The following is a 21146-nucleotide window of genomic DNA, read 5'->3' as shown; positions in this document are numbered from 1 at the left end:
ACTGTTACTGTTAGCATGCTAGAATCCTCTCAGAAATGTTGTATCTTAATACCGCCATAAATTAATCTCTACTTGCAGAAGAATCATTTATGTAATTATGGTCTGTACTGTGATAATTTTTAAAATGAAAATAAAATGAAACAGGATATAATCAAAATCCCTTGAAACCAAGCCACTTTTGGCGGCCATCTTGGAAACCCCCAACATTTTCAATGTAGCATTAGCTATATTTTCAAAATAATGTCAAACAAATCCAGTATTGAACAAATGCATCCAAGATTGTATTAATCAGCCAATCCGCAATAAAATCTGATAAAAATAGTATCATATATTCTACTTCTTTAGCACAAATCATACTGTTTCTACAAATGCGCACGCTAATGCTCAAAATTCTCAAAATTTTGCAAAGGTTTGCATTGTCTTCAAAATGTTGTGTTGTGTGTATCTGTAAATATCACTGATATTATTTTTAGGAAAGTCATAAACCAAGACAAGATAGGTATAATCTATAGAAGACCATTTCCACCACTATATTTAAGAAAAGGTAATTGTGACTTTTTATTTCACAATTACATCTTCCAATTCTGACTTTTTTTTCAGAAATAAAGTTATAAAGTTCTGAGGAGAAAACAAGACTGATATGTTCTCAGAACTACGAGTTCATATCACGCAATTCTGACTTCATTATTTAGAATTGCGAATTTATATCTCACAATTCTAAAAAAAATTCAGAATTGTGAGTTTGTATCATGCGGGAAAAAAAATCTGAAAAATTTTAAGAAAAAAATCTGTGTGATGTAAACTTGCAATTGTGAGAGAAAATGTTGGAATTGTGAGATAAAAAGTCACAATTACCTTTTTTAATTTTTAAAAAAAATTATTATTCAGTGGCAGAAACGGGCTTCCATAATTATCTAAATCCTTTAAAGCCATGCCAAATTTGCCGGCCATCTTGGAAACGTCCTCTATGCAGCATTAGCTGTATTATATGAAACATGTCATGCAAATGCGGTATCAAACAAATACAATCAAGATTGTATTGATGATTGGCAGATATGTGCATTTATGTGTGTCTGTAAATATGGGTGATTCGTTTTAGTAAAGTCATAAACCAAATCCAGATATAATCAAAATCTCTTGAAGTCAAATTTGGCAGCCATCTTGGAAACGCCCCATGTTTTCTAAGTAGCATTAGCTGTACCATACAAAACATTTTGATTGTGCCAATCTGCGATACAATCTGAGAAAAAAAAAGTGTTACAAGTTCTACTTTTTTAATATCTCAAATCAGGCCAAACACTAAACTGTTCCTGCTAATATGCATGCTAATGTTTTCTCAAAAATCAAAGTTCGCAGCGTCTTCAAAGTGTTTGTGTGTCTGAACATATGGATGATTCTGCACAGCATAGTCTTTCTAAGCGTGTAGCGTGTGGTGGTCACATTACAGTTGTGATTTGTGTGTGTGAGGGTGACAGGTCGCAATGGTTACCAACAGTCGTCATAGCAGCACAGATGGACGTGTACGCAGAGGGAGATCAGGTGGTGTAACAGATACGAGAGGGCTGGCCAGGGGAGATGAACTGATAAATGTTACGCAGACAAAGCAAATAGATGGGAGCGCAAGCCGGAATGAGAACGTGGGCAGGCTGTGGGTCAAATGCCAAAGTGAGAGGAGAGATACAGTAAGAGAGGAGAGTCTGAGAGAGGGCAGACGACGAGAAAGGGAGTGTGAGAGAGACATGTAAGGAGTGACTCTGTATAAGTGGTAAATCTTTGTGAATGCAGGCGGTAGTCTTCACAAGTGCCCAGTAACCTCAAAGTGGGAGGTATGTGTGTGTGTGTGGGGGCCCCGATATAGGGGCTGCCTCATCAAGCAAGGCTCTAGATTGAGAAAAAATAGACACAGCAATCATTTGTAGACACCACCAGACCCCCAAATTTATGATCAAGATGTTAAAAATGCACAATAGTAAAATATTCTCCACACAGACCCAGTGAGTTGCCTTCTAAGACAGCACACTAAGTGTAGATGGAACGCTCTACAAATGCACCATGTGTCACACAAATAGTGCTCCTCATGGAAATAAGAAACTCTACTCGCATTCCAACAGAGCTTGACTTTGCAGAATTAAGGTCCTTGCACACTGAGTGCGAAATTTTCGTATTCAATTTTTTCCTATTCGTCGTCCTTTCCTATCAAATGCTTGCTACGGATGCAAAAACACAGAAAACTGAACCTGATCCGAATTTTTTTATGACGGACAAAAGTTTCGGAGGCAGTGTGTAAATGTGATTGACACAATGTGAGGTCGTATTAACTTTTTAACGCGCAAAAATTTCGGACAGCATACGCCATGTTGTGCAGCTGACACAGAACAGCATATGCAGTTTGCGTCCAGCGGATATTCTCTAAAATGGCGCTACGCTGACAAGGAGGAGACGAATTGTTGAATAAAGTCGTTATTTTTGTTTTCTTTGCATACAAAAAGTATTCTCGTAGCTTCGTAAAATTACGGTTGAACCCCTGATGGCAGATGAACTATTTTGGTGATGTCTTTCATACTTTTCTGAGCCTTGACGGTATTAATTGTTTGGCAGTCAATGGTATTAATTGTTTGGCAGTCTTTTACGGGTTTGGAACGACATGGGGGTAAGTGATTAATGACAAAATTTTCATTTTGGTCAAAATAATGATTAAAATTTATAATTATGAGATAAAAGTCGTAATTATTACACAAGTCATTATTATTACATAAAATGTTGAAATTATGATGAGATACTAAATCATAATTATGTCATAAAAAGTTCTAATTATGACATATTTTGACTTTTTGTGTCATAAGTATGTCTTCTTTTCTCATATTTATGATGCCATAAAATGCTGTCTAGGAAGGCAGCTTGCTAAGTTTTGCAACAGAGCTTCTGTCTCTTTAAAAGTTCAGCCAAGAATTTTTCCTGAAATCGTCTTTCATTCAGAAAGCTACTCTGATTTTGTTTGGAAAGTTAATAATGCCTCTTAAGATACAAAAACCAAATCTGGAAGAAAAAAAAAACAGAACGGAAATGTAGTTTAGAAAATACTTTTTCAAGCATTTTATACTGTGAACTTCATTCAACCCAGAGCGAAATGGTTCAGACTCGGGGGAGGATGACATAAAACACTATTTGAGAGTGAATGCATCTCTGCCTGTGTGTTTGTTGTGATGCATGCTGTGGTTTTGGTGCGTTAGCGTGATGTGAGAGCTCCAGCTGACCCCTGGCACACCCTGCAGCTTACCCTCACTGAACTCACTCACACCTGGGCTCCACCTGGCCTGATCTCCCCTGCCCCGGTTAAACCTCTATCCATCTACATTGCTCAAACAACCTCTCTACACCTCTGCGAATTAACACGTGTGTGCATCTAATATAAAGGGCAGATTTAACCACAAACGCATGGGTGTGTAGCGCTTACACAAGAAAAAGGTAAAGACGGGGGCAAATTAGCTCTAGAATCACATGGCTAGGGCTCGTTTTACAGGGAGTGTTGCAAACTAAGAGTCTATTAAGTACGACTTCAAATTTATAAACTTCATCTGAGACCAGGTAAAAACCACATAGATCAGCCCCTAGTGGCGAACCATTGAAATTTTCAAACATATTTCAATTTTCAAAGTAAAACTGAAGTCATGTGACTTGGGAAGTTTGATACATGCTCCAAACCACCGGTTCGAAATAATTTGCAAACGTTTCGAAGCTTCACAAACCAGTGTTTCGAAAGCATCCATCACTACCAAATACACACATTATTTGTTTTACCTCTGAAACTATTTTCTTTTCCAGTGATGTCATCTAGGCCAGGCAGGCTATTGGCTAATGCTAACCGAATAATAAAAAGCTGTTGTTTTGGTAAACTAGCTCTGTTGTGGTATGTTCAGCTTTGGATAAAATCAAGTTCTGGACCATTTTTTTCCTGAAAAATTAAGCTCTGATATTATGAAGAAAACACTGTAAAATACTGCCAAATGTAGCACCATTAAATTAAAGTCAAATGTCAAAAGGTTTTGTAAGTATTTTCTCAGCTGGACTGTAACAGTTAGTGTTGAATCAACTTTTTATGAGTTCCTGGACCATCTGAGGTGTGTTTTGGCTATATTTTCTGCGCACATTATTTATACATTTGTGTGCTATGTGTGTTTTGGCTGGCACAGATAGAGCTGATAATGCCTGGGTGGAATAAGGCCTAATGTGTGAGTGTCATAATCACCATCAGATCGCGCAGGGCTGGTAACGCTACACACGCACCTGTGCCAGATTTAGCAGCCGTGTGTAAGTACACACTTTTAAAAGAACAGATACAGCCCACAGCATACACATGGGACAGAGATTGACACTAAGAGAAAGACAGGGACAGAGAAATTGCTGTAGACTATGCTGTAATACTGTAACACTCTAGTTAAATGGTTATAATTATGTCCAAATTGCTGGAGAATTAAGAAAAAGTACAGCATAGCAAAGTACATACATAGTGTTAAACTGGTTGCTAAAGAGGATGCTAACCATATTTTTATAAAATTTTGGGCATATCCAACCCGATCTCAAGCTAGGGGAAACTATATATGCGGCAATTTTATACGAATTGATGTAATGTCACTGGGGCATATGCAGATCATATGAAAATGTACGAATGAGTACGAATTCATACAAATTAGCTAACAATTCACCAAAATGTTAAATAGTTACAAATTCCCGTGAGATTTTGTTGGGAAAGATCAATTTGAAAAATGCTGGATAGAAACACTAAAATGCAAAAAAAAAAATGGTTTCTTCCTCTGATTTTCACTGTTGCTTAGCGAAATTCCACTAAGTCAGTTTTATGTAATTGTAACATCAGTGGCTCTGGGCATGTGACCAAAACAACAAATCTTATTGGTTGGCCAGTTTTCTTAACAATGCAATGGAATAGAGATTAGAAACTGTCTCTGAAAAAAATATCCTTTGCATTGCTGGCATGCAAGTGTTCAAGTTGATCTGAATAGGCACATTAACAGCTAATTTAAATTCAAATGTTTGTCGCACCAAATATTTGTCTTTTTCCCAATATGTTTAGACTTATTTTATATTTAGCAATTTATAATTAAACAATTAAGTAGCTATAGTATATTTAAAACAAATATTATAAATATATGTTTTATTGATTAATTCCGCAAATTTCGTGTAAATTTAAACTTTGCGATTCCTAAAATGTACTTATTTTTGGAGCTTGACTTGTATCATTTCGGACTGTATTGGTGACAGAATGTGCATGCATGTTTATTAGTACTGAAAAAGTCTGGACTGAATACATTACACATTCTATCAAAGTGCTTATTATTCAAAAATCTTTAGATTTCCAATGCATGAGTCACATGCACACATAAGAAAATGAAAAACCTACTTTTTCACAAACAACACTCTTAAGATCCTACAGTTTCCATCACAGTTTGTAATCACCGCATTCATCCCAGAATTCAATCTGACGGTTAATCTGAACAGTATCTTAACTCTTTAATCGGTTTTGTGTCATGACCTAATCTCGCTGTGTGACTAATGTCTTCCCCTCAGACAACATATCTGACACATATCGCATGACTCAATGCCGGCAGGCTTTACAAACATGGACAAACATGGCAGACAATTCAGATGTTATACTTTCACAATTATTTTTAGGTTACGCGTCCATGACTTTCAACTGATCTTGGGAATGTACTGTAATGGTTTCTCCCTCATTGTGCAGTACTGTGTCAATATTGTCTGTCTGTCTCCACCAGTTTGTGAATTCCTCCCCTCAGAAAGCGCTCAGTAGAGGGAATCCCACCCAACTTGAGTCAGAGACCTCTCAGCTGCACCATGACTGTCAATGTGTGTGAGCAAGAGAGACCATGGCCCCACTCAAGCATCTGCTGTGAGGTATGTGTTGTTTTACTACAACTGACAGCACTGAAAATTCACACACATACAGACAGTTGAAGCTAAATTAGCAAAAACCTCTCACAGACATGTTCAAATCCCCTCTAGTAGTTTTGATGCTAAAATAATTTTTAATCTAGCAGTGCTGCAGGGATTATGTATTTTTATAGGCCAAAACCTGGAAAGCAGTTAGCATTTTATCACTACCGGTTCCATTGTCCTGAAGTCAATGAGTTTTTGGTTAAATGCCTGAAATAAAGTTTATGGTAAACACGAGTTCAAGATATTTCCATGTTTTATTCTACAACATTAAATACATCAGTAGGTTTTACTTACTAAAAAAGGCTGTTGCTAACAAGTGGCCAAACGTTAATACAGAGGACATTAAACATCATTATGCCGAACAGGGAAACTCATCTACTCATTAATCTGCTTCATAGCCTCACTGTGTCTATAATCACGCTCTTACAAAACTATTCTAACCCAAACTTTCAGGAATAATGTTTTTTGAAAAGCCTAAGTCATGTGATTGTGGTGTAGTTTGTTTATAACCTACATTAAGCTTTCTACTTCCGCCGATTGTATTTAGGCCTCAAAATTCATAAAAGTTGTGATTATTTCATTATCTTGATGACAAAAAGGTGTAACTTTTGTGGGTCACTAATTTTCTGCAATAACCCAAAACCAATGGAAAAACCTTATTGGGTTTGTGTTGAGGAAACCAGGGTGATGCTAACATCTGGGATGGCCTACACAAATACATCATCACTGCAGTGCTCTATTAATGCTAAAAGCTAAATTTATAAAGCTGTAAAGCAAAAGGTAATTTTGATTTGGCTAATTAATTTGTCTTTCAAATGGTTAGAATTATTTACATGTCCTTACATATCAGTTTACAACATGTTTCACTATATTTGTGAGATTTTTTTTTTAATTGTCCCTTGTTAGTATAGCTAAGACTGCATACATGCTTAGCAATTTGCTAAAGCTAACTTATATGATTGTACACAGACACACACACTGCTTTCACACCTGCTAACTAGCACTTATCTCACTCTTCTATCTCTAACACTTGACATTTCTTCACACTCTGTACACAACAGTGAGTGTGTGTGTGTGTGTGTGTGTGTGTGTGTTTGGGTGGGGATGGTATTTTCCACTTTCACACGTGTAGTTATGCTGGATGTCACAATCATTCACACCCTCCGTCAAGAAAAATGCTGAATGAAATTTTTTAAATCTCAGCGTTTTCCTTCTTCACCCACTCTTTATAACACAAAGCCAATCACGCAATACTACACCGTCAGTCAGAACTAGTGATCCAAACTGATTCTGCTCTATATTGTAAAAACATCATCATACTTAAAGAGATGTAAATGAAAATTACCCCATGATTTACTCCCCCTCAAGCCATCCAAAGCGTATGTGACTTTCTTCTTTCAGACGAATACAATCGGAGTTATATTTTTAAAAATGCCCTGGATCTTCCAAGCTTTATAATGGCAGTGAATGGGGTCGAGATTTTGAAGCCCAAAAATGTGCATCCATCTATCATAAAAAGTGCTCCACACAGCTCTGTTAATAAAGGCCTTCTGAATAAATAGCAAAATAGATATACAGTATACTTGTATTTTAGTAGGAAAACTTTGCTGCTACGTTTGACTATCTATTGATTATATACTGTATGACATGTAAACTTGAGGCTGTGAAGGACTGAAGTACATTTTGGTGTACTGTTGTGAACCAAGTTGTTGTTCTGGTGACAAATTAAGCATTAATATTCAGTATATTATTAATAATAATTATTATTTGTCCAATAAAATGTAAAGTGGCCTAAACATGGTCTGAAATCTTATTGCTATTGGTTTCACATTGTTGAGGTGTTTGAAAATGCTTTCCTTTATTTCATTCTACTTTTGTTTTTGCATGTCCCTCACCCCCAAACTAGAGAACCCTTAAAAAAACACATGAATTATTCCTCAGTAAATTGAGAGAAAAAAACAACAACACTTATTTACATCGAAGCAGGGGCTTGAGCCATAGTGAAAGAATATATTAATTTTAGCAAGACAGTATATTAAACATAATCAACTATTGTGTCTGTGCTAATATTTAAGCTTTTTATAATTTCTTTAGAAAAATATTAAATTTTAGTAATACATTGATATTAGCTAATGAATGACCCTGCTTATGTTTTCCCCAAGTTACTTAAGCACAGACTGGTTTGGGGTAAAAAAACAATCTGTAAAATTACAGATTTTTTTTTTAAGTTGACTGTTGAAGGAGGGACTTGAACCATAAATAGTGAAAACAATATATATTATTTATATTATTTTAGCAAAACAATATATTACATTTTAAAGTAAATCAGATTGTTTTTGTATTTCTTTAAATATTTTATTAGGTTTTTAGAAAAATGTTTAAATTAGTTAATGAGTGACATTGTTTTAAGCATAGATTAGTTTAAAAAAATCTGAAAAACTACAGAAAAAACCAGTTAGATTTACATCAAAGGGGGACTTTAGCCATATATAGAGAGCAGAACATCATAGAGACTTGTGGGCTAAATGTGGGCTCTTTTGATTTGGGACAGTAAGTAAGCTCACAAGACACCGTAGCAATCACCTAGAAACGCCTTAACGACTGCATAGAAATGACTTGGCAACTATTTATAACATCCTAGCATCACCAATGACATTTTCTTCAGTAAATGTAAAAATATAGTTTCTTCTCTTTTTTCACTGCTTGCATCCAGTCTGGAATGTACAATCATTTGTGGGGTTCTTGAGATAAAATAAAATGTGCTTGTTTAATCGAAAGTAAGAACGCCACCTATTTCCTTCTCATTTCAACGTTTGGAGAAGTTACAAGACATCAGCTGCTTCCACTCCTCCTTTCATCCTGCCATCAAAACTTCATCTGAAAACGAAGGAGAGGCCCCATCATGCAGCAAACAAATGTTCTGTGTGCGCAAAAAAGCGGAACGTCTCCAAATAAAAGCCGTGGGTCTCTGTGAAAGTCTTTCGAAATGTGAATTGTGAAATGTGGTGTTGTCCCTCTGGTCCTCGGATGTTGTTTTATTTAGATTGCGGTTGCCATAGAGGTGTCTGGTGTTAAAATGCACTGATGATTTGAGATATTTTAACTCGTCTCAGCGCCGAGAGCCTGGTGTTAATTGAATCTTTGACCTCTGACCTTCTCTCAAACTCCCTGGATTTCTGTGTCTCACGGTTTTGGTTTTGTCTCCGAAAACCCCTCAGCACAATTCTGTTTAATCCTGAGCTGTCAACCTTACTTCCTGTTAGCATCCGCATTAGGCTTTAATTCACTCTGCTGTCGTCTCTTTCAGTTACTAGGCCCTTTCTCGCCATTTCCCCTTGTTCCTATTTGATCATGTCGGGATATTTCTGGTTTGTGTGTGTGTACGTGCGCTGTACCATAGCCACCTCAGAAGCTGATTATGAGAGTACTTGATCAGGCCACCGTGACTCAGCTCTGTACAGCTGACTAATGAAGTGTCTGCTCCACAGCACATTTATTACAGCAGAGCGATTACAGCCATATATACACAACCGACACACCACACGGGGGAACCTGTAGACATCAGACAGAGAATATCGGACATGTTTTTATACACATGCTCATTTTAGCTGTTAGGGCAAGTAAAGGTTGTGCCTGAAGAGAAACTACACTGGAAAATCATTAACTGTTCATTTGTTCATTGTAGGTTTTAACTTATATATAGCAGAATGTTCATATTTAACAAATCAATACATAATCAACACAAACTCAGCACACCTGAGAAATAGATAGGTGCGTAGGAAAAACAATCCGAAACATCGCTGTTTTTTGTAATATATTTCTATATTTAGCATGGACTGATAGTGTGCGGGATCATTTTTATTGAACAAATCAATACATGAAATTTTAAAGTAAAATTTTGAACGTTGTAAACACATTTTTACTTTTTCTTTTATATTAATTGGCTAATGAATCACCCTTACCTGTAAAATATACTCACTTATATCCCATAAGTTCACATTGTTTTGTTTTTTAAATGGAAAGCACAGCTTCCAGTTTGTTAATGTTGCATTTATCAGAAATAAATAACAACAAAAGCAAAAGTAGATGACCTACACAATAAAAATGATTAACAAAACATATAGAGAAAAGAATTTAACACTATCTGTTAATTAGTTAAATGTAAGTTATTTTACATTATATACTGAAAAAATATAATTTTTAACGATACAATATATTACATTTTAAAGTATGAGATTTTTGTTTTTATGCTGATTTAAAAATGTAATTACATATTTAGCAATATGTTAAATTAGCTAAATGATTGTCTTGCAAAAATGGCAAATATGCCGTTTCAACTTAAATTGCAATGCCTTAAATGATGCTGGTAATATATAATATTTTTTCATTTATGTGATGTTAATCATCATAAAAGTGCTACATGTGTCTGCTTTTGTTTTGTAGTTTACAAACGAGTGTGTGTGTGTATGTTCCCGCACACAGAGACAATGCTGGAATTTGAGGAACGCAGCTTGCACTTCCTGTGTTTTCATCTTGTCGCTAGGTACCATTTCCTGTCCAAAAAACGGAAAACACGGGACCCAGTCACAAATATCTGCATACACACACACACAAATGCATGCACACACACACACACACACACACGCATTTAAAAACATACCACAAACAAGTTTTATGGCGGGTTGCGGCACTGTGACCCTCACAGTCACGAATGGGGTCAACCATAAATTTGTTTTTCACGTTGTCGCTTAACACTTACGCTCTCCCACCGGCTCTGAGTTCCCCAAACGTCTGAGTACACATCCTTCATGCTCACTCATGAAAAATGCCTTTGTCTTGTGCTGGAGGGGATGGAGAAAAGGGAAGCAGATATTTTCATGAGCACAATGTTCCTGTTTTTCTTAAGTTGGTGTAAATATGTGATGCAGACAGGCTAGGAGTGTGTGTGTGTGTGTGTGTTAGATACGGGTGTTGAACAGTAGCACCTGTGTTCTTGCTTAAATCTCCTCCGAGTGCTTAACCTTAAGTTATCCTCTGGGGTCAATATGACCCCAAGCGACTTTTCTTTAGTTAAAAATAATGGTTCCCTTTATCTCAGTGGAATAAAATCTTGTGACTTTTTCTAAATTATCTATCCATACACACACAAAAAAACTGGGCTTGATTTGGTTGTTCTAAAGGTATGTAAAAAAAAAAGTCACACTCATGACCTTTGGGGTCAATATGACCCCACATTGAAATGAATGGGAAAATCAAAAAAAAAATGTTTTTTATTTTTCATTTGTCAAAAAAAATCTGTAAATCCAGAATAAACCTGAAAATTTCCATACCACAATGAAGTCCTGGTACTAGAGCACAAATGTAATGTGGAACGAACATGATCACTTGCACACACACATGCTCACGCACACAAACACACACACAGGTGTGACTCCAATTGAAAGCATTTTTTTTAGAAATTGACAAATAAAATCAATAATTCCAGCATAAATCTGAAAATTTCCACACAGAAATGAAGGCCTGGTACTAGAGCAAAAATGCAATGTAGAAAAGACATGCTCACTCAACACACACACACACACACACACACACACACACACACACAGACAGGTATGACTGCCACAGCCAAATAAAATCAGCCACAAATGCAGAACAAAGATAAAAGGGGTGAGACCTAATGCACACACACATGCGCACGCGCACACACACACACACACACACACACACACACACACACACACACACAGACACACATGCGCACGCGCACACACACACACACACACACACACACAGACAGACAGACAGAGAGAGCAAGGGAGAGATGAAAGGCAACTGACCTGTTCAACTTTGAGAAAGTTTACTCTGAGATCTAAGAGCTGCAACTTTATTTTGAAAACAAAGAAATAGTTCCCACACCAAAGGTATAAAAGAGGGTCTTTGGTGTCACACAGTTCATTCTGTGTCAGTATGGCAAAGCGTTACACTCTCCTGGAGACTTTAGATTGCCTGCTTGATTCAAGTGAAACTGAATCATGCCTGGAAGACACTGAGGGCGATGACTCTGAGCCATTTGAGACATTTGGTTCATTAAAATAAATAATATTCAACTACAATCTGATTCTAAGTCTTGTCCTTTAGGTGTTTCTTATGTGGCAATTTCTGTGGTATTTTGTAAAAACAGACATTTCAAATCGCTTCAAAAACGACCAAAATTCTACTATTTGAAAGAATATTTATTTTTAATGTCTTTAATAATGTTTATACATGTATAAATTCACAAAATCTATCACAAAAGTTATAATATGAGCAGTTGGCTACATCCAGTAAAATGAATGGATCTCTATTGCCCTCTTCTGGGTATCTATGGACAATACAATTTCTTTCTTAAATTTTAATTCCTAAAGGTTTGTCTTTGACCAACAGATGGCAGAATTGTACAGCTAACACCTAGATCAATATCCAGAAACAACTTATATTTAATTTAGATCATTGTTTAAGTATTTTTTTCATAAAAAAATAATATTTTACATGCAAGCTAATGGTATAGTTGAGGAATTGTGTGGTAAATAGGTACAAAAGTACTTTGTATATCCAAAAACACAGCATTACTGTACAGATGAGAAGTAAACAAAAAAAATAATATATTATATGTACTATTAAAAATGTACATTTTTTTCACAATCATTCTTTAAATTTTGGGGTCATATATACCCCAAATGCAGTGAGTGTGAACAGGAAACTAAGGTTATAAGAAGGTTAATTCACCTTTGCCGTTGTTGTTTCCACTGTCTTCTTGTTTCTTACACAATGTGATGCCATTACAGTGTGATCATGTCTTCAAGTCTGGGCTCTAAATCAAGACTGCAGAAATGTTTAGTCACTGCTTAAAAAGTCTTGGTTGCTTAACAATTGGGAATTTTCAAAATGATGGAATCTGTATGCAGTCTATCTATCTACCAGTCTACCCATCTATCTATCTAAATATATCTCCATCTCAACAACATTTTTAGATTAGTTTTTTTTTTTTTAGACAATTTTTTTCCAGATTCTACACTACAAATAATGGGTATATTTATATATACAGTATATACTGTAAACTGAACCAAATGTGTAGTGTAGAATATATATATATATATGAAATATGTTAATCATAAAATATATGAAATCATTTGATTTGTGTGTGAACCAATGCACCTCTAATTTAAATATATTATATTATGTTATAATATTTCATATCATTAACATAAAACACACACATACTGTATATATATATATATATATATATATATATATATATATATATACAGTCCCCTCCAAAAGTATTGGAACAGTAAAGACAAAATTGCTCTGTTGGCTGTGGAGTCAAGACATTTGCAAATATGATTAAAATATGAATATGAGACAAAACTACAGAATGTCACATTTTATTATTGAGTGATTCAACACATAGATGTTTTACCAGCTAAGAACTTCAGCACTTTTATAGTTTCCTCACTCTATGGAACAGTTGCCTCACAGGTCTTTCTAAGTGATCAGCTGTGTCCTGTTGCATTAATTCTTCAGATATTAAAAGCAGGGAATGTGTCGTATCAGTTATATCCATTACTTCTGTATTCTGAATCCTGCAATCGATGATGACACACACAAACCAGGATGAAGATGAGGAAGCTGACTTTGAGAGAAAAGCAAACAATTTGGATGCTAAAAGAAAAGAGGAAGTCAATTAGAGCTCTAGCATAAGCAAAGGGCATGGATAAATCAAGAGCTTGGAAACCACCAGCGACACCAGCAATGACCTGATCTGCTGAGAAAACAACAGTAGTTGATGACAGACAAATCATAAAAGCTGTGAAAATTAACCCTAAAAGACGTGTCTGTAAATTCACCAACAACGTCCAGAAGGCTGGGGTGATGCTCTGACAATCTACTGTCCTCAGGAGACTTTGACACAGAATTACAGATGCTACACAGCAAGATGCAAACCTCTGACCAGCACCAAAAATAGAAATGCAATATTAGAGTTTGCAAAAAAGCACAAAGGTGAGCCAGAAGAGTTTTGGAACTGTGTTTATGGACCGATGAGACAAGGATGAACACCTTTATCTAAGTGACAGGAAAGCAAAAATGTGGAGAAAAAAAGGAAACTGCAATGATCCCAAGCATACAGCCTCATCTGTAAAGCATGGCGGAGGTGGTGTCATGGCATGGGCATGCATGGCTGTCTCTGGAATAGGCCCTCTCAACTTTACTGATGACTTAATGTATGATGACAGTAGCAGAATGATTTTGGAAGGGTACAAAACCATCTTCCCTACCAATATTCAAGAAAATGCCACGATTGGGAAGTGCTTCATATTGCATCAGGACAATGACCCAAAACACCCTGCCAGTTCAGTCAAGGAATTTATAAGGGCAAAGAAATTGAAAGTCTTAGATTGCCCAAGTCAATCTCCAGATTTAAATCGGATTGAACATGAATTTCACCAGCTGAAGAGGAGAGTAAAGGCAGAAACTTCCCAAAACAAGCAACAATTGGGATTGGCTGCATTAAAGGCTGGGAAAAGTATTTCAAAGGATGAGACCAAGAGTCTGGTGATGTCTATGGGTCACAGACTCACTGCTGTGATTGTGTGCAAGGGATCTGCAACTAAATAATAGCTTTTAATCTTTTATATCTGCCTTATGTTCAACTGTCCCAATACTTATGCTCACATCAATGAGTGGGATGAACTCTAAAAGTGCTGTTCTTTTTATTTGGTAAAATATGTATGTGTTGAAACGGCTAATAATAAAATGTGACATTCTGTAGTTTTGTCTCATATTCATCTTTTAATCATATTTGCAAATATCTTGACTCCACAGCCAACAGAGCAATTTTGTCTTTACTGTTCCAATACTTATGGAGGGGACTGTATATATATAGCACTTCAAATTTGCTTATATGTAATTATGTGAACCAATAATGTAAATCTAAACCTTGAATTTGCATATAATTAACATTATATTAGCATACAGTCCTTATTATAATAATCGCTCTCTAGGTCTCTTTGTTAATATGCTCAGTTCATCAGCATAACGAACGGATGATGTCACGTTTAAATCTTTTTAATGAAGTTGACCCCGAGTCTGTCTTACCACACAAACACACACACTCACTCATGCATCTCTGCTCATTTTAATAGATAGCAAATCTCTGTGGACTTGCATAAGCCTTTGATCTCTCCCTCTCTGTCTCTTTCTTCTGAGTACTGTGAGTGATGTTATTTTCTAAGAAAGCCTCCAGTGAAGCATCTGTTCTCTCCTCATTAATTTCACCTTTTCTTTCTGTGACTTACAGTAATTTATCAGAAATTTAGCAAAGGACACTCAAATCAGGTCACCTTTGGGTTGTTTAAATGTTGATAACCATTTAAAAAAAACTTTTTCAGTGTACTGGATTGCCTTAGTTCATAATAATTAATACTATTTCTTAATTCTTAGTGTTAGTGATTTGAACAAACCCCTAACTCTAAACTTCAGCATAGCTTATTCTACACCATTTGGGCTAAAACCATAAATGCTACTTCAAAATGTGTGGCCAGAACACCTTAACAACTGCATTTAAATGCACAACCAACCAGAACAACCTAGCAACTGCAGATCACCATGATACCTTTACTGCCCAGATATGTGCTAACTGTAACAAACATATAACACCCTGGTTACCACCTAGAACAACCTAGAAACCATGCAGTAATATTCTCAAAACCACACAGAACATCTTTGCAACACCTTGGCAACCACCCGGACCAACCAAAGTGTTCAGAACCACTCAAAACATCTTTGTAACTGCATAGCAATGTGCTACAAACACATATAATACCTTAGCAACCACATAACAGTACCCTAGTAACAGCACTGCAAAATTCTAAAAGAATAAAAAGCCTTAGAATGTATTTAAAAACCACATAATAATTCCCTGGCAACCACCAACAACAACAAAGCAATGTGCGTAAAACCACCTTACTGCATAGAAAACACTTAGAAAACCGTATTGACTGCATTACACACTAAAACACCTTGGACAATCAAGCAACTGCATAGCAATGTGCTACTAACACTTTGAATACCTTAGCAACCACATAACAAAATCCTAGCAACCATCCAGGACACCCTAGCAACTGCATTACAAAATGTAAAAAAATAAAATAAATTATAATATATTTAAAACCCACATAGCAATACTCTGGCAACCACCAACAACACTTTAACAACAACAGAGCAATGTGTTTAAAACCACTCACACCCTACTGCATAGTAACATGCTAAAAACACTCAGAAAACAATATCGACTGCATGACACCCTAAAAACCACCCTGAACATCTTAGCAACTGCATAGCAATGTGCTACAAACACATAGAACCTCTTGGCAACCATCCAGAATAGCAACATGCTTAGTGACCAGCTAAAACACATAGAATACTTTATCGAACACTTAACACCTTAGCAACCATCAATAACTTCCTAGAAACCACAGGCCAATGTGCTAAAAACCACTCAGAACATCTTTGCAACCACAAAGCTTTCCCCTATCAACCAGCCCACACAAACCATTCAAAAAACTTTTCAACTGCATACAAATACCCCGACAATCACCTTGAACACCCTAGCAACCACATAGCAACACCCTGGCAACCACCCAAAAGCCCTACCATTGAAACTACAAATTTTTTGTATAGGCTTTTTGTACAACGTCTGATGCCTGACATCAAGATAACACTAGCGAGTGGGATCATTAAGTCATTAGTCTCATGGCTAATTGTGTCTTTCCGTGGCAAATGGACCCATTTACATGATGAATCACACTAACACACTCACAGTGAGGAGGTCTTGGAGCAGCAGACGACCCTCATCAGTCGTTCTGCAGCTATATAAAGAGCTGTAGTCCATCACTGTGATGGAAAACGAGCATTCATGAATACTGCATGCACACCCTAACTTTAGCACTGAGCACAGAGGCTACAAGGAGAGTCCGACCTCAGATTTAGCTACAACCAACACAACAACATCAAAGACAACAAAACTAGAAACCAGAATAACAGACAAAACAACAACAGTTGTAGCAATACCCTGCCAACTATCCAGAAAACCCTAGCAACTGCATAGTAACATGCTAAAAATACCTCAGAACATCTTAGCAACTACATAATAACACTTTGGCAACCAGCCATAATACCCTAGCAACCGCAGAGCAGTGTGCAAAGGAACACTCTGAGCACTTTTACAACTATTGTAACATATTAAAAACACCTTAGTAATGCAAACACCTTGGCAACCACCTAGAATCCATTTGCAACTAAATAGCTACATGCTAAAAACCACTCTGCACTTAGCAACACCCTGGCAACTAAGCTGAACTGCACAGCAACATGATAAAACATCATATTTTAAATAATTACATCTATTCATTTAGCATAAAAGCTACATAGAATATCTTAGCAACCACATAATGACATCCTGGCAACCAACCAGAATATCCTAGGAAATGCATAGCATTGTGCTAAAAAGTCAGAAAAATTTCAGCAAAACCTTACTGTAGCATTCTGGTACCTTCATAGCAACAAGCTAAAGACCACTCAAAACTAATTAGTAACATCCTAGCAACTAACCAGAACACTCTATTACACTGTACATTTCATTTACCATAAAACCACTTGGAATACCTTGGCAACCACAGAGCAATGTGCAAAGGAACACACAGAACACTTTTAAAACTGCATAGCAACATGCTACAACCACTCAAAACAACTTAGTAATAACCTGGCAACTAACCAGAAGCATAAAAACTACTTACAATACCTTAGCAACCACATAATGACACCCCGGCAACTAATCAAAACATCCTAGCAATTGCATATAATTTAGCTAAAAACCACTCAAACTTAGTAACACCCTGTCAACTAACCAGAACACTCTAATACATTGTACATTTAATCATTTACATCTATTCATTTACCATAAAAACTAGTTGGAATATTTTAGCAACCACGTAATAACACCCTAGCAACCAACCAGAATATCCTAGGAAATGCATAGCGTTGTGCTAAAAACAGTAAAAACAACTCTGGAAACTAACTGGCAACTATACTATATCTATACTATACTATAACTATATCACCTGCAAAGCAATGGGCAAGAAATCTCTTAGCAGACCTTAGCAACAGCATTAGAACCTTATGGGGCTTGTCCACTGCATGGTACGGCATGGTACGGTTCGGTGCGGTTCACTTTTGAGGGGTTTTCCACTGGGTACAGTACCTGATACCTGGTACTTTTTTTAGTACCACCTCGGCCGAGGTTCCAAGCGAGTCGTACTGTTACCAAAACGTGACATGTAAACTCTGCTGATCACTGATTTGCCGGAGAGAATCGTCACTGCCTGTGTCACTGAACTTGCGGCACTACACACAACAGACTCGCTAGATTTAAATCAGCACGGCCAGAGAAGGATTGAACGCAACTGTTTTGAATGAGTGCACCTTTTTTAAACAACAAAAAAATGGCTGTTTCGTTGTCTGTCGAGGAAGTACAGATGTTCCTCTCGTTGATAGCCAAAGAGCGGATCCAGCGAGAGCGTAATGGAGCGACGCAGAATGAAAAAAGTTTTTCGGGAGTCACGGCAGTAGAGGCGGCGCAACTATAACGACATGTGAATAATCCCGCCCACTCTAAAGCGGTACTAAACTGCAGTGTAAATGCAAACCGAGCCGTGCTGTACTGAGCCGTGCCGAGTCGTACCACGCAGTGGAAAAGCACCATTAGTAACCACCCAGTACCCTTTAGAAATGCATAGCATAGCAAGTTTTAAAAACTACTCAAGACAACACTGGCAGCATGTATTCATTCAGTATAAACTACTTTGAATACCTAGCAACCAGAGAACAATGGACTATTCAGAACACCTTTGCAACTGCATCTCAACAAGCTAAAAACACTTACTGTAGACATCTTAGCAAATGCATAACACCCTGAGAACCACCTAGGTGTTACGGTGGGGGTTGTTAAATTCCCACCCTGATGTCAGCCAATCATCACTAAAACAAAAGCAGGCTCTCAGAAAACAGCGAGAGGAATGCAAAATGAGTTGAACAGAGGCCCATAAAGGTACATCAGAAGATTTTCTGACTGTCACTACATGCTTGAGTTTGGAAATCAGCCAAAATTCAGTCGTGTTCGAGGCCAATGACAGGTCTCAGCACAGTTCACGAAGGTACCCCACCTCCGACAAACACACACGTACAACAGAGAGCGAGAAGAAAGCGGCTCTTTTCTCTTTCTTCTTCTTAATGACTCTTGCACATCTTGATTGTGAATGGCAGTCCTGCAGATGGAGAGAGAGAAAGAGACAGACATCACAAAGATAGAGCATGGAGGAATGTATTGCTGAAGGGGAACTTACACTGATCTTTTATTCTTTCTTCTGTTGGCCAAAACGAAGGGAGAAGAAGGGATGGAGTATGAGAGTGGAGAAAGATACATTTAAGGCCATGTGCTACACTTTTGTAGCAAATTTCGCAATGAGGATCATTTATAGCTGCGTTCATGCCATCTTGTAATTACCGTAATACCAGTGACAACATGTGACGATCTACTCAGAGCTGTTCCATGTCCTCAGACTGCGAGTTAGCGCCTAGTGAATGTCTAAATGAATCTGGCATTGGTCAGGTGGTTCAGCGATCACATGGTCCAAGTCGTAGCTCTCAGAACATTCCAGCTTACAAGTTGTAATTACGAGTTCTCCAAGCATGTGAGCACTTTGGCATTAATAGTGTTGCCATAGAAACACATAATTCCGAGTCCAAGGACTTGGAACTGCTCCGAGTAGAACATCATGTGTTGTCATTTTGGAGTTTCGGAGGTAATCACTACATGGCTTTTAATACTTTCATGAGTTTGTCTACCCATCCAGTCCTGATGATTAATGGTAAACGAACTTGGCTTGCTGTCCTCAATGGAGGCTCGAACCCGACGCTCAGCTTGAGTTCCGAGTTCAACACCTCCTTTGCGATACTACATAGAAGGAAAATAACAGAAATAGTGAAGGAGATGGGAAGATAGAGGGATGCCGGAAGAATTGTTGTTGGGATGGTGCAATGAGTGCTGCTTATATAGGCTCGTAATGATTATTGACAGGACTGAATGATTAGGCTCTTCTAAATCCTATTTGGAACTTCATATAATTCCGAGTCCAAGGACTTGGAACAGCTCCAAGTAGACCTTCACGGGAATTACGACATGGCTTACAATAATAGAAATACAGAAAGTCACAATTATTTCTTAAATATGCTTTTGCCACTGTACCTTTGAGATTTCAATAGGTAAAATTACTCTGAAATTGCAAAAGGAAAGAAGGGAGAGGGATGGGATGGTGGTAGTTGAGTTCAAGAGGCAGCTGTGAGTGTCAGATCTAAAACAGGTTGAGAGAGGCATATAGGCTATCCTCAGTGTTCCAACTTCATCTACAGTCACACTGCCAGGAAAAGGCAAGTTGCAGAACATGTTGATTCTCCAATTAGGATAACTTTTCTGCTCCCTATGGTGACATTATACCAAAATCCACTTATTCCAGGACTTTATGATATTTCATCATATATGAATCAAAGTCTGTTCATGAAACCTGGAAATTTACTGTTTTAAGATTTCATATCAAAATGTCTCTAATTCAAGAATCAAAGTCATGACCTAACTAATAACCGCAGCAATTTCTAAATGAGGGGTCTCCAAACTCTGTCCTGGAGGGCCAGTGTCCTGCAGAGTTCATTTCCAACTTGCCTGGAAGTTTCTAGTATGCCTAGTAAAACCATGATTAGCTGGTTCAGGTGTGTGTAATTAGGGTTGGAGCTAAACTCTTCAGGTTGCCGGCCCTCCAGGACAGAGTTTGGAGACCCCTGTTTTAGATGGTCCATACCTGTAGCCCAGTGGTTCCCAATCTTGGTCCTGGGGAACCCCCAAAACTGCATGTTTTTGATGTCTGTTTTATAAGACATGCTTTTGAGGTCTTGGAGTCTTTACTAGTGAATTGACGAGTTGAAGGTATGTTTGATTTTGGAGCCTTCTGACATGGGGATCTCCAGGACCAGGACTGGTAACCACTGCTGCAGCTTAATGACAATACATTGGTGCATTGGGGCAAGAT

This window comes from Barbus barbus (assembly GCF_936440315.1).
Source record: "Barbus barbus genome assembly, chromosome: 9".
In the NCBI taxonomy this organism is placed as follows: Eukaryota; Metazoa; Chordata; class Actinopteri; order Cypriniformes; family Cyprinidae; genus Barbus; species Barbus barbus.
The sequence above is the reverse complement of the archived record's forward strand: the minus strand, read 5'-3'. Positions refer to the sequence as shown.